Source organism: Pleurodeles waltl, chromosome 4_1 (genome assembly GCF_031143425.1).
Source record: "Pleurodeles waltl isolate 20211129_DDA chromosome 4_1, aPleWal1.hap1.20221129, whole genome shotgun sequence".
In the NCBI taxonomy this organism is placed as follows: Eukaryota; Metazoa; Chordata; class Amphibia; order Caudata; family Salamandridae; genus Pleurodeles; species Pleurodeles waltl.
This window is the reverse complement of record NC_090442.1, coordinates 41284066-41297427: the sequence shown is the minus strand read 5'-3', so window position 1 is coordinate 41297427 and position 13362 is coordinate 41284066. Positions and strand designations below refer to the sequence as shown.

General features: G+C 41.6%; 3 non-coding genes across 3 annotated transcripts; all 3 read left to right on the top strand.

Annotated features, from left to right (window-relative positions):
* The first annotated feature begins 1847 nt into the window (after positions 1 to 1847).
* TRNAR-UCG (transfer RNA arginine (anticodon UCG)) lies at positions 1848 to 1920 on the top strand. Its single transcript has one exon. It is a non-coding gene; the product is annotated as a tRNA-Arg (tRNA).
* A 3571-nt stretch (positions 1921 to 5491) lies between these two features.
* On the top strand, positions 5492 to 5564 carry TRNAR-UCG (transfer RNA arginine (anticodon UCG)). Its single transcript has one exon. It is a non-coding gene; the product is annotated as a tRNA-Arg (tRNA).
* Positions 5565 to 7316: 1752 nt separating this feature from the next.
* TRNAR-UCG (transfer RNA arginine (anticodon UCG)) lies at positions 7317 to 7389 on the top strand. The gene has a single exon. It is a non-coding gene; the product is annotated as a tRNA-Arg (tRNA).
* Positions 7390 to 13362: the final 5973 nt, after the last annotated feature.

Here is a 13362-nt window from a genome sequence, read left to right as displayed (position 1 = left end):
CTAAACACCCAAACATATTGCAGTCAGTGACCATGTGGCCTAATGGATAAGGCGTCTGACTTCGGATCAGAGCATTGAGGGTTCTACTCCCTTCATGGTTGAGTCTTTTTCTCACAGCACCCAACTTATCTTCACATACAAACTGGAAACACACTCTTACAATACTCCTTTCACTCTCACTCATTAGGAAAGCCCAATGCAAACTGCACAATCTGTCACGTTATGCCTTCAGCATTGCTACTTTTCTGTCTTTCTGCCATACCAAAGTACCTCTTCATAAATGCCACAGATATGCAATCCGTATACAACAATATGACATGGCACAATCATTCTGAACAGAACTGTGGGTAGATTCAGTGCAGGGAGTGTGTGCGTGCAGAAAGCAGAAACTATGCATGGGTAGAAGCTCTATGATTTTCTCCAGGAATAATGCAAATTGTCGCTCAGAAAAAGTATAGTACTAGAGAAGAATCATAAAGGATTGACACAATGGCTGCCTTTGCTGTTGCCCCAGTTGTGTAATCTGTCAAGGACTGGTCTCTTGCAGATTGAGGCACCTAGTTGTAATTGTGTGGTAAAAATCACCCTTACAACCATTTTTGCTATAAACGTGAGATCTTTCTGAGATACTATCTCACAGACTTCTTATGAATGAGGAACTCTGAAATTGTCACATTCCAATTTGTACGTCCTTAAAACTCTGCTGGTTATTCAAATGGGCAGATTGTTTTTTAAATTCCTTTCTGTCTCGAGTTGTAGTTTTATTGATACAGAGGCATAATTGTTGAATGATATATATTGGTTTGATTGAAATATGTTCGTAGAGGTGGTGATAGGCTTTCTGTGTCTGTCTGAGAGCAAGGACCGGTTAACGTCTTTTTCCAAGAGCAGTTTGTTGTGAAAGGTATCAGGCAAAGGAGTATGTATTGTGATGTGGTTCTCTGACTGCTTCTGTCCACTTGCCAAAAGTTCCAAGGCCCTATGATAGCACAAAAACAGAAAGATTGAAGTGGTGGGTGCCGGAGGTTTAAAATGTTCAGTTTAATTAAAGACAGAAAAGTGAAACGAATGACTGCAGAAATACTGTATGTGGCCATGAACTGAGATGAAAGGATGATTTTGGAACTCTGTCTTGCAGATTACCCTCAATGCCGCAATAGATAGGGCACTACTCTCACAGACCAGGGTGTGTAAGTTTAAGTCTATCTGAGGTGCACACCCTGAACTAATACATTTTTGCTGAAGCCTAATCATATTGTTTACTCTTCCTCGTAGCAGCTTGCCAGGGTGATAGTATATTGCAACAGAACCATTCCACTTCTTCACTGAAAAGAGTCATGCTGGTTACCCAAATGTGCAGCGTGTCATTTTATACAACTTTCTTTATTGAAATTAAACTTGGACTCACTTGAAATATTCTCTTTCAAAATGAATGTTTTGAGCTGCTGTGAATTTTATTTCTAGAGGTGGTGACAGGCTTTCAGGTACGTGCTTAGGTCAAGGCCCTGTTCAGGTCACTTGTATAAGCTAATTCAGGGAGCAAATTAGCAAGTCAAGAAATGGGAAGTCTGAACTACTGTCAGTTCATTCTCTTTTCAAATAATCCAAAAATACCATTGCAGCATAAAAAAGAGTATTCAATAAAAGAAGAAAGGAGGATTAACGGCAAAAAAGCACAGCATAAGATATGAAACTTTGGAAATTATCTAGATATTGTTTGAAAAAACTCCTTTGATGGAAAGAAGATGAAGAACGGTATGGGATCCTGTACTGCGCACCTGTAATTGATATGTTCCACATCCATTCATACCACCTAACCCTAAACACCCAAACATGTTGCTGTCAGTGACCATGTGGCCTAATGGATAAGGCGTCTGACTTCGGATCAGAAGATTGAGGGTTCGAGTCCCTTTATGGTTGAGTCTTATTCTCACAGCACCCAACTTATCTTTACATACAAACTGGAAACACACTCTTACAATACTCCTTTCACTCTCACTCATTAAGAAAACCCAATGCAACCTGCACAATCAGTCACGTTATGCCTTCAGCATTGCTACTTTTCTGTCTTTCTGCCAAACCAAAGAACCTCTTCATAAATGCCACGGATATGCAATACGTATACAACAATATGACATGGCACAATCATTCTGAACAGAACTGTGGGTAGATTCAGTGCAGGGAGTGTGTGCGTGCAGAAAGCAGAAACTATGCATGGGTAGAAGCTCTATGATTTTCTCCAGGAATAATGCAAATTGTCCCTCAGAAAAAGTATAGTACTAGAGAAGAATCATAAAGGATTGACACAATTGCTGCCTTTGCTGTTGCCCCAGTTGTGTAATCTGTCAAGGACTGGTCTCTTGCAGATTGAGGCACCTAGTTGCAATTGTGTGGTAAAAATCACCCTTACAACCATTTTTGCTATAAACTTGAGATCTTTCTGAGATACTATCTCACAGACTTCTTATGAATGAGGAACTCTGAAATTGTCACATTCCAATTTGTACGTCCTTAAAACTATGCTGGTTATTCAAATGGGCAGATTGTTTTTTAAATTCCTTTCTGTCTCGAGTTGAGGTTATATTGATACAGAGGCATAATTGTTGAATGATATATATTGGTTTGATTGAAATATGTTCGTAGAGGTGGTGATAGGCTTTCTGTGTCTGTCTGAGAGCAAGGACCGGTTAACGTGTTTTTCCAAGAGCAGTTTGTTGTGAAAGGTATCAGGCAAAGAAGTATGTATTGTGATGTGGTTCTCTGACTGCTTCTGTCCACTTGCCAAAAGTTCCAAGGCCCTATGATAGCACAAAAACGGTAAGATTGAAGTGGTGGGTGCCGGAGAGTTAAAATGGTCAGTTTAATTAAAGACAGAAAAGTGAAACGAATGACTGCAGAAATACTGTATGAGGCCATGAACTGAGATGAAAGGATGATTTTGGAACTCTGTCTTGCAGATTACCCTCAATGCCGCAATGGATAGGGCACTACTCTCACAGACCAGGGTGTGTAAGTTTAAGTCTATCTGAGGTGCACACCCTGAACTAATACATTTTTGCTGAAACCTAATCATATTGTTTACTCTTCCTCGTAGCAGCTTGCCAGGGTGATAGTATATTGCAACAGAACCATTCCACTTCTTCACTGAAAAGAGTCATGCTGGTTACCCAAATGTGCAGCGTGTCATTTTATACAACTTACTTTATTGAAATTAAACTTGGACTCACTTGAAATATTCTCTTTCAAAATGAATGTTTTGAGCTGCTGTGAATTTTATTTCTAGAGGTGGTGACAGGCTTTCAGGTACGTGCTTAGGTCAAGGCCCTGTTCATGTCACTTGTATAAGCTAATTCAGGGAGCAAATTAGCAAGTCAAGAAATGGGAAGTCTGAACTACTGTCAAAGCAGTTTCATTCTCTTTTCAAATAATCCAAAAATACCATTGCAGCATAAAACAGCGTATTCAATAAAAAAAGAAAGGAGGATTAACGGCAAAAAAGCACAGCATAAGATATGAAACTTTGGAAATTATCTAGATATTGTTTGAAAAAACTCCTTTGATGGAAAGAAGATGAAGAACGGTATGGGATCCTGTCCTGCGCAGCTGTAATTGATATGTTCCACATCCATTCATACCACCTAACCCTAAACACCCAAACATATTGCAGTCAGTGACCATGTGGCCTAATGGATAAGGCGTCTGACTTCGGGTCAGAACATTGAGGGTTCGAGTCCCTTCATGGTTGAGTCTTTTTCTCACAGCACCCAACTTATCTTCACATACAAACTGGAAACACACTCTTACAATACTCCTTTCACTCTCACTCATTAAGAAAGCCCAATGCAAACTGCACAATCAGTCACGTTATGCCATCAGCATTGCTACTTTTCTGTCTTTCTGCCATACCAAAGTACTTTTTCATAAATGCCACGGATATGCAATACGTATACAACAATATGACATGGCACAATCATTCTGAACAGAACTGTGGGTAGATTCAGTGCAGGGAGAGTGTGCGTGCAGAAAGCAGAAACTATGCATGGGTAGAAGCTCTATGATTTTCTCCAGGAATAATGCAAATTGTCCCTCAGAAAAAGTATAGTACTAGAGAAGAATCATAAAGGATTGACACAATTGCTGCCTTTGCTGTTGCCCCAGTTGTGTAATCTGTCAAGGACTGGTCTCTTGCAGATTGAGGCACCTAGTTGCAATTGTGTGGTAAAAATCACCCTTACAACCATTTTTGCTATAAACTTGAGATCTTTCTGAGATACTATCTCACAGACTTCTTATGAATGAGGAACTCTGAAATTGTCACATTCCAATTTGTACGTCCTTAAAACTATGCTGGTTATTCAAATGGGCAGATTGTTTTTTAAATTCCTTTCTGTCTCGAGTTATAGTTATATTGATACAGAGGCATAATTGTTGAATGATATATATTGGTTTGATTGAAATATGTTCGTAGAGGTGGTGATAGGCTTTCTGTGTCTGTCTGAGAGCAAGGACCGGTTAACGTGTTTTTCCAAGAGCAGTTTATTGTGAAAGGTATCAGGCAAAGGAGTATGTATTGTGATGTGGTTCTCTGACTGCTTCTGCCCACTTGCCAAAAGTTCCAAGGCCCTATGATAGCACAAAAACAGTAATATTGAAGTAGTGGGTGCCGGAGGTTTAAAATGGTCAGTTTAATTAAAGACAGAAAAGTGAAACGAATGTCTGCAGAAATACTGTATGTGGCCATGAACTGAGATGAAAGGATGATTTTGGAACTCTGTCTTGCAGATTACCCTCAATGCCGCAATAGATAGGGCACTACTCTCACAGACCAGGGTGTGTAAGTTTAAGTCTATCTGAGGTGCACACCCTGAACTAATACATTTTTGCTGAAACCTAATCATATTGTTTACTCTTCCTCGTAGCAGCTTGCCAGGGTGATAGTATATTGCAACAGAACCATTCCACTTCTTCACTGAAAAGTGTCATGCTGGTTACCCAAATGTGCAGCGTGTCATTTTATACAGCTTTCTTTATTGAAATTAAACTTGGACTCACTTGAAATATTCTCTTTCAAAATTAATGTTTTGAGCTGCTGTGAATTTTATTTCTAGAGGTGGTGACAGGCTTTCAGGTACGTGCTTAGGTCAAGGCCCTGTTCAGGTCACTTGTATAAGCTAATTCAGGGAGCAAATTAGCAAGTCAAGAAATGGGAAGTCTGAACTACTGTCAGTTCATTCTCTTTTCAAATAATCCAAAAATACCATTGCAGCATAAAACAGAATATTCAATAAAAGAAGAAAGGAGGATTAACGGCAAAAAAGCACAGCATAAGATATGAAACTTTGGAAATTATCTAGATATTGTTTGAAAAAACTCCTTTGATGGAAAGAAGATGAAGAACGGTATGGGATCCTGTCCTGCGCACCTGTAATTGATATGTTCCACATCCATTCATACCACCTAACCCTAAACACCCAAACATGTTGCAGTCAGTGACCATGTGGCCTAATGGATAAGGCGTCTGACTTCGGATCAGAAGATTGAGGGTTCGAGTCCCTTTATGGTTGAGTCTTTTTCTCACAGCACCCAACTTATCTTTACATACAAACTGGAAACACACTCTTACAATACTCCTTTCACTCTCACTCATTAAGAAAGCCCAATGCAAACTGCACAATCAGTCACGTTATGCCTTCAGCATTGCTACTTTTCTGTCTTTCTGCCATACCAAAGAACCTCTTCATAAATGCCATGGATATGCAATACGTATACAACAATATGACATGGCACAATCATTCTGAACAGAACTGTGGGTAGATTCAGTGCAGGGAGTGTGTGCGTGCAGAAAGCAGAAACTATGCATGGGTAGAAGCTCTATGATTTTCTCCAGGAATAATGCAAATTGTCCCTCAGAAAAAGTATAGTACTAGAGAAGAATCATAAAGGATTGACACAATTGCTGCCTTTGCTGTTGCCCCAGTTGTGTAATCTGTCAAGGACTGGTCTCTTGCAGATTGAGGCACCTAGTTGCAATTGTGTGGTAAAAATCACCATTACAACCATTTTTGCTATAAACTTGAGATCTTTCTGAGATACTATCTCACAGACTTCTTATGAATGAGGAACTCTAAAATTGTCACATTCCAATTTGAACGTCCTTAAAACTCTGCTGGTTATTCAAATGGGCAGATTGTTTTTTAAATTCCTTTCTGTCTCGAGTTGTAGTTATATTGATACAGAGGCATAATTGTTGAATGATATATATTGGTTTGATTGAAATATGTTCGTAGAGGTGGTGATAGGCTTTCTGTGTCTGTCTGAGAGCAAGGACCGGTTAACGTGTTTTTCCAAGAGCAGTTTGTTGTGAAAGGTATCAGGCAAAGAAGTATGTATTGTGATGTGGTTCTCTGACTGCTTCTGTCCACTTGCCAAAAGTTCCAAGGCCCTATAATAGCACAAAAACGGTAAGATTGAAGTGGTGGGTGCCGGAGGTTTAAAATGGTCAGTTTAATTAAAGACAGAAAAGTGAAACGAAAGACTGCAGAAATACTGTATGAGGCCATGAACTGAGATGAAAGGATGATTTTGGAACTCTGTCTTGCAGATTACCCTCAATGCCGCTATGGATAGGGCACTACTCTCACAGACCAGGGTGTGTAAGTTTAAGTCTATCTGAGGTGTACACCCTGAACTAATACATTTTTGCTGAAACCTAATCGTATTGTTTACTCTTCTTCGTAGCAGCTTGCCAGGGTGATAGTATATTGCAACAGAACCATTCCACTTCTTCACTGAAAAGAGTCATGCTGGTTACCCAAATGTGCAGCGTGCCATTTTATACAACTTTCTTTATTGAAATTAAACTTGGACTCACTTGAAATATTCTCTTTCAAAATGAATGTTTTGAGCTGCTGTGAATTTTATTTCTAGAGGTGGTGACAGGCTTTCAGGTACGTGCTTAGGTCAAGGCCCTGTTCATGTCACTTGTATAAGCTAATTCAGGGAGCAAATTAGCAAGTCAAGAAATGGGAAGTCTGAACTACTGTCAAAGCAGTTTCATTCTCTTTTCAAATAATCCAAAAATACCATTGCAGCATAAAACAGAGTATTCAATAAAAGAAGAAAGGAGGATTAACGGCAAAAAAGCACATCATAAGATATGAAACTTTGGAAATTATCTAGATATTGTTTGAAAAAACTCCTTTGATGGAAAGAAGATGAAGAACGGAATGGGATCCTGTCCTGCGCACCTGTAATTGATATGTTCCACATCCATTCATACCACCTAACCCTAAACACCCAAACATATTGCTGTCAGTGACCATGTGGCCTAATGGATAAGGCGTCTGACTTCGGATCAGAAGATTGAGGGTTTGAGTCCCTTCTTGGTTTAGTCTTTTTCTCACAGCAACTAACTTATCTTTACATACAAACTGGAAACACACTCTTACAATACTCCTTTCACTCTCACTCATTAAGAAAGCCCAATGCAAACTGCACAATCAGTCACGTTATGCCTTCAGCATTGCTACTTTTCTGTCTTTCTGCCATACTAAAGTACCTCTTCATAAATGCCACGGATATGCAATACGTACACAACAATATGACATGGCACAATCATTCTGAACAGAACTGTGTGTAGATTCAGTGCAGGGAGTGTGTGCGTGCAGAAAGCAGAAACTATGCATGGGTAGAAGCTCTATGATTTTCTCCAGGAATAATGCAAATTGTCCCTCAGAAAAAGTATAGTACTAGAGAAGAATCATAAAGGATTGACACAATTGCTGCCTTTGCTGTTGCCCCAGTTGTGTAATCTGTCAAGGACTGGTCTCTTGCAGATTGAGGCACCTAGTTGCAATTGTGTGGTAAAAATCACCCTTACAACCATTTTTGCTATAAACGTGAGATCTTTCTGAGATACTATCTCACAGACTTCTTATGAATGAGGAACTCTGAAATTGTCACATTCCAATTTGTACGTCCTTAAAACTCTGCTGGTTATTCAAATGGGCAGATTGTTTTTTAAATTCCTTTCTGTCTCTAGTTGTAGTTATATTGATACAGAGGCATAATTGTTGAATGATATATATTGGTTTGATTGAAATATGTTCATAGAGGTGGTGATAGGCTTTCTGTGTCTGTCTGAGAGCAAGGACCGGTTAACGTGTTTTTCCAAGAGCAGTTTGTTGTGAAAGGTATCAGGCAAAGGAGTATGTATTGTAATGTGGTTCTCTGACTGCTTCTGTCCACTTGCCAAAAGTTCCAAGGCCCTATGATAGCACAAAAACGGTAAGATTGAAGTGGTGGGTGCCGGAGGTTTAAAATGGTCAGTTTCATTAAAGACAGAAAAGTGAAACGAATGACTGCAGAAATACTGTATGTGGCCATGAACTGAGATGAAAGGATGATTTTGGAACTCTGTCTTGCAGATTACCCTCAATGCCGCAATGGATAGGGCACTACTCTCACAGACCAGGGTGTGTAAGTTTAAGTCTATCTGAGGTGCTGATGACGCAGAAATGAAGGTTTTACATTTTTCTAGCGCATAAACGTAGTGCTGCAATAATCAAGTGTGACTTTAACCGAACTAATAAAGATTGTACGGGGACAAATGTGCCCTCAGAGTAGTTCGCCAACATTTATAAGCGTGCTTTATATAACGTGATGTATTAGAATTGTACTAATCTGACATAACCGTAAACGTGTGCCATGATTTGCTTGTTTGAAATGTTTTAACTTAGCATAACTTTAGTGGAGGCTTCGGCCTAGTTGCCTTGTCTCACGGTTTAGATGCTCGTGTTTTTCTAATGTGCTAATAAACGTGTATTCCTGCTTGAAGCTGTACTTTTCCAGTGAGATCGGTTCACATGCTTATCTTTAAGGTTTCGTGCCAGCCTGGCATCTTCTTCTTTGCTCCAAGGTCAATCTGCAGGTGTAGACAATGGAAGCTCTGAAAGTGAGTTAATTGGTAAAATATGTTGCAACTTACGTTCCCGACTCCAAGGATAATGTATGCCTAGGTAGAAGCTTGTGAATTGTTGTTTTTGATTGGACAATTTGAAGCCAACCTATGAACCCTCCAATGGAAGACCCTACTGGATTTGAACTGTTGTTTATTTAAACCTGGTGCACAAGAAGAAAGCAGCCATTGCCATTTTTAGCCATCAGCCTTTGGCCATTACCCACTGCACCCATGGAGGACATTATTGCCCATTAGCCATTACCCGCCATTTGCAGGACATTGCAGCCATTATGGCCCATCTTACCGACCTCGTCATTTTGCCATCTTCTACGATGCCAATTGATGTTCGACGCCATTTTGAATGAGACTTTGATGCTTTCTCTAATCGAGAGAAAGAGACTTTAAGAAATTCTCGCCCTAGAGACTTTAACTTTGATCTGTCCCTTTGCATAAAGTAGTAGTTTTGTCCTTTTATCTTGCCGCTGTGAGGCAATTGCCCCGTCCACCCGCCCCTTTGCCCCGTCCCATGCTGATCGGAAACCGGTACCTGTGAGACGAAGTCTTCCTTGAATGCTGATTGAATTTGGTAAATATGAAAGGAAAATGTACAATTGCATTGTGTTTCTTTTTTTGGTAACCAACTGCTGATTTTTGATAAGAGCCCTAGTTAGGAGTTTTCCAAATCAATGTTGCTAAATTGTTTTTGCATGAAGTCCCACATGCAGATGCTAATTTGAGGTTAGATGAGGATTCATTTGTTGCACGATGCAATTTGAGACCTTGTTATGCTGACTGATGTATGCAATTAGCTCATTACAGATTATAGTTTTAGTGGTTTGCGTTGCTATTATCGAATGCATTGTTATTCAAATGCTGCATAGATTGCATCTTTTTCGCCGTTATGGACAGCTATTAATGTTCATTTACATCTATCATTTGGTGTTGAGACACATTTATATCGTGCTAGCTTTGTTAATATAGGGAAATAAATTCATTAACTTTGAATAAACTGGTGTGGTTATTCATGGCCGAAAGGTCATGGTTCGCCGAAATGTTTTCTGGATTAATTGTGAAGTGTTATGTTGATCAGGGCATTGCTTATGTTCGTTATTGATTATTGATTTGATTAAATTGATTAATCTCGGGTGAAGAGAGCCCCACTTGGTCAAAAGATTCATCGACCCAAGAGCGTCCAAATACAGGTAATTTATTAGGAAAGAACGCTCTATCAGTAGATGGTAGGACCCCACTCGAGAGGTAACGGTTTCGCCCTTTGGGACCCCACTCGAGAGGTAATGGTTTCGCCCTTTGGGACCCCACTCGAGAGGTAATGGTTTCGCCCTTTGGGACCCTGCTCGAGAGGTAACGGTTACGCCCTTTGGGACCCCCACTCGAGAGGTATATGGTGTTGAATTAGATTTTTTCTTGGGTAAAACAGATTGAGAGAATGATGATGCCCTAAGTCCCCCGCGACTTTCCCGGGATCTCGGAGCTTGCGAATGGAGAGAATGGAGGTGTGAAATCGGCGTTGGCGGTACTAGTGACGGTATGAGTGAAGTCAGGGTTTTGCGCTTGCACAGCTTATTGCCGCAGATTGTTTGAAAAGGTTGTGAGGATTTTAGAGAATAGCGGAGGTGCGACTCTGAGTGTGAGAATAGGGAAGTCGTCGAACTTCATGTGCATGTGGCGCTTTGTGCAGAAAAAGGTCCACGTGGTTGTTGTTGTTGAGACGGGCCCTGCGAGGTCAAGAGACTCCGGAGTATGTTGAAAAGTGTATGAGACACTTGTTTTATGTTGTGGTCTGGTCGGTTTAATAGGTTGACCGGGCGTGGTCAACGAGTCGGTACGTGTGTTAAGGGAGTGAAAGAAAACTTCGACTTCGGGCTTTGACAAATTCTAAGTGCACTAGAATAGATCATTGACAAGTTGAGAGCAGAGTCTGCGGGTCAGGATTTGCTTGCGAAAGTGGGGACCGAGAAAGATGGAATAACTGCCGAGGCTAGTGAAAAATCCCTAAGGTCCTGAAGCGATTGTGTTACCCTTCCTGTAGTAAACCGACAGATCTGTTTTATTATTATTTGGTTGCTCGCGATACATGCCAGAAGTTGTTACGAGAGGAGCGGAGTGAAGGAGGACAAGCCGCGAGGCTTTGTCAGCCGCAGTGTGTGTGAGTGTGACGTCACTAGGAGCCGCGCTGAGATAGGTTGGTTGCAAAGAAGGGCCGTGCACGGATTGGACGCAGTCCGTGGGGCTCGATTGGAAGGGGAAAGGCAGGCGAAGAGTATTCCGGGAATTAAAGTCACTTATTGATTACAAACTTTGTGAAATAAAAGACGAGAAAATGAAATTTTTTAAAGCATTAAAGAGTGCGATGAAGGGGGAGTCTTACATTAAAGCGAGCGTAGGAGAGGAGACGCCACCCGAAGATACACCAGCTTACATTGTAATGGAGGAAAAAGGGGTAGCTCCGTGCCTTTGGCTAAAGCAATGGCACAAGCTGACAGAGAAACATGGGAGCGTAGCGTTCCCGATCCATGGGACATTCAATATAAGGATCCTAGAGAATTTGAGATTCGCGATGTACGACATGAAGGTACCTCCAAGGCCAGCACAGTTTGAGGCTCTAGCGATTTGGGAACTAATGGCTAGACAGCAACAGCAAAAGAAGTTCAAGACCAGGATAAGAAAGGTAGAAAAGACACTAGCGGACGCTAGGTGGGATAATGCACAGAAGGTGTGGAGGTCAGATATATTGCAGGGGATAAAATTGTTTCCCGCAATTGCTAAGGAAGAAGAGGCAACAGGCAAGAAAGCTACCTGTAAGACAAACAGGAGGTGTTCCAAAGATAGAGAGGACGAGGAAAAGTTAAGGAGAGAAGAAGAGTTAGAGGATGAGGAGTTAATCATGCAATTGCTGAACGACCGTCCACCACCTTATGCAGAGAGTGGACAAGGTCCAAGTACCAGTTCTGCCCCTCCGGCACCGGTACAGAATAATGAAACTCCGAGTTCAGAAACGCCATCGGGATCTAAGGACCCGAGTTTACTGTTCACCCCGCAGATACCGCAGGTTAGGAGAATATATCCAGATGTGCCTATATTGAAAACAGCAGAAAATTATCAGCCGCAGGTCCCAAGGTACTACAGCAGTGACAACAGTACAGGAATGACCCTAGATCCAACTGTAATGGGAGTACAGAATGGTCGCAACCCAACATTGGCACAAGCTGAATCAACCCAGTTTTTGATGCCTCAAAAGCAGATGCAGGGGGGAACCGCACATGCTCAGATGACGGGGAGTCAGACGGGCATGCCGGCAATGATGACCCATAGTGTGGGAATGAACATGCCTCAGAACATGGGGAATGGACAGAACCCAGATGCGATATCCCTACCCATTACTGTAGGTCCACCGGTACCTTTGTACATTCAGCCTAACTCAGGTATGAGCGGTCAAGGATCAATGGTGCAGAGTGGGACGGAAAGGAGGTGCATACAAAACACTCCAGCGGCTCTGCCAACTGGATCTGGGTCCTTGATGGAGTTTAGTCCCATATGTGCTCAGTCAACAGTGGTGAGGTCGAGTCCCCCACTGATGATACCGCTATCATCGAACACTGAAAAGTTGCCGCAACCATCAATGGCAGTCGATGTGAATGCTACACTGATGGGGTTGAATGCGCAACAGCTGACACAGTGGTTCAACAGTCTGAATTCCACACAAAGCTCAGCCAGTGGGAAGGGAGAAGACTATCTGAATAGGGTCAGGTTGAACATGGAAGCAGAAGAATTGGTGGAAGGGACTATGGGTTTGAATAGGTTAGAGTCCTACTCGGAAGAAGAGCTGAGGTATCTATGTCCTAGGATTACGAGAGAAGTGAACAAGGTACATAGAAGGTTGCAAGAAATAGCTGACAAAAACGGGGTTGAGATAGACAAGACAAAACACTTGAGCAGGAGCTATAGATTGGATTTCGGGACCACAGACTTTGAAGACATGAGGTCAGCAGGCATGAAAACGCACCTTAGAGAATTGCTGCAGAGTGCACAAGTGTGGGGGTGCTTAGACAAATGGGAAAGCAGATGGGCAAAGAAAAAGGAAAAGAGGAAAGACAGTGTCCCAGAGCACAACGAGAAAAGATCACAGAGTAGTGATGCAATAACCATGTTACCAATGAGGGAGACAGCAGGGGGAAAATTAATACATGTACCATGGCACAGAAGCGACATTCAGTCTTTTACGGATGATTTTCCCAAACTGAGAGAGAAACCGATTGAATGGTATCAACAGACTGATAGGTTTGTGAAGCTTGCAAAATGTCTTTGGGAAGACCTGAACACCCTCTTTGAGATTGTGGTTCCGGCAGATTTGTGGGAAGACTGCAAAAGGGCTGTAGGTTGGC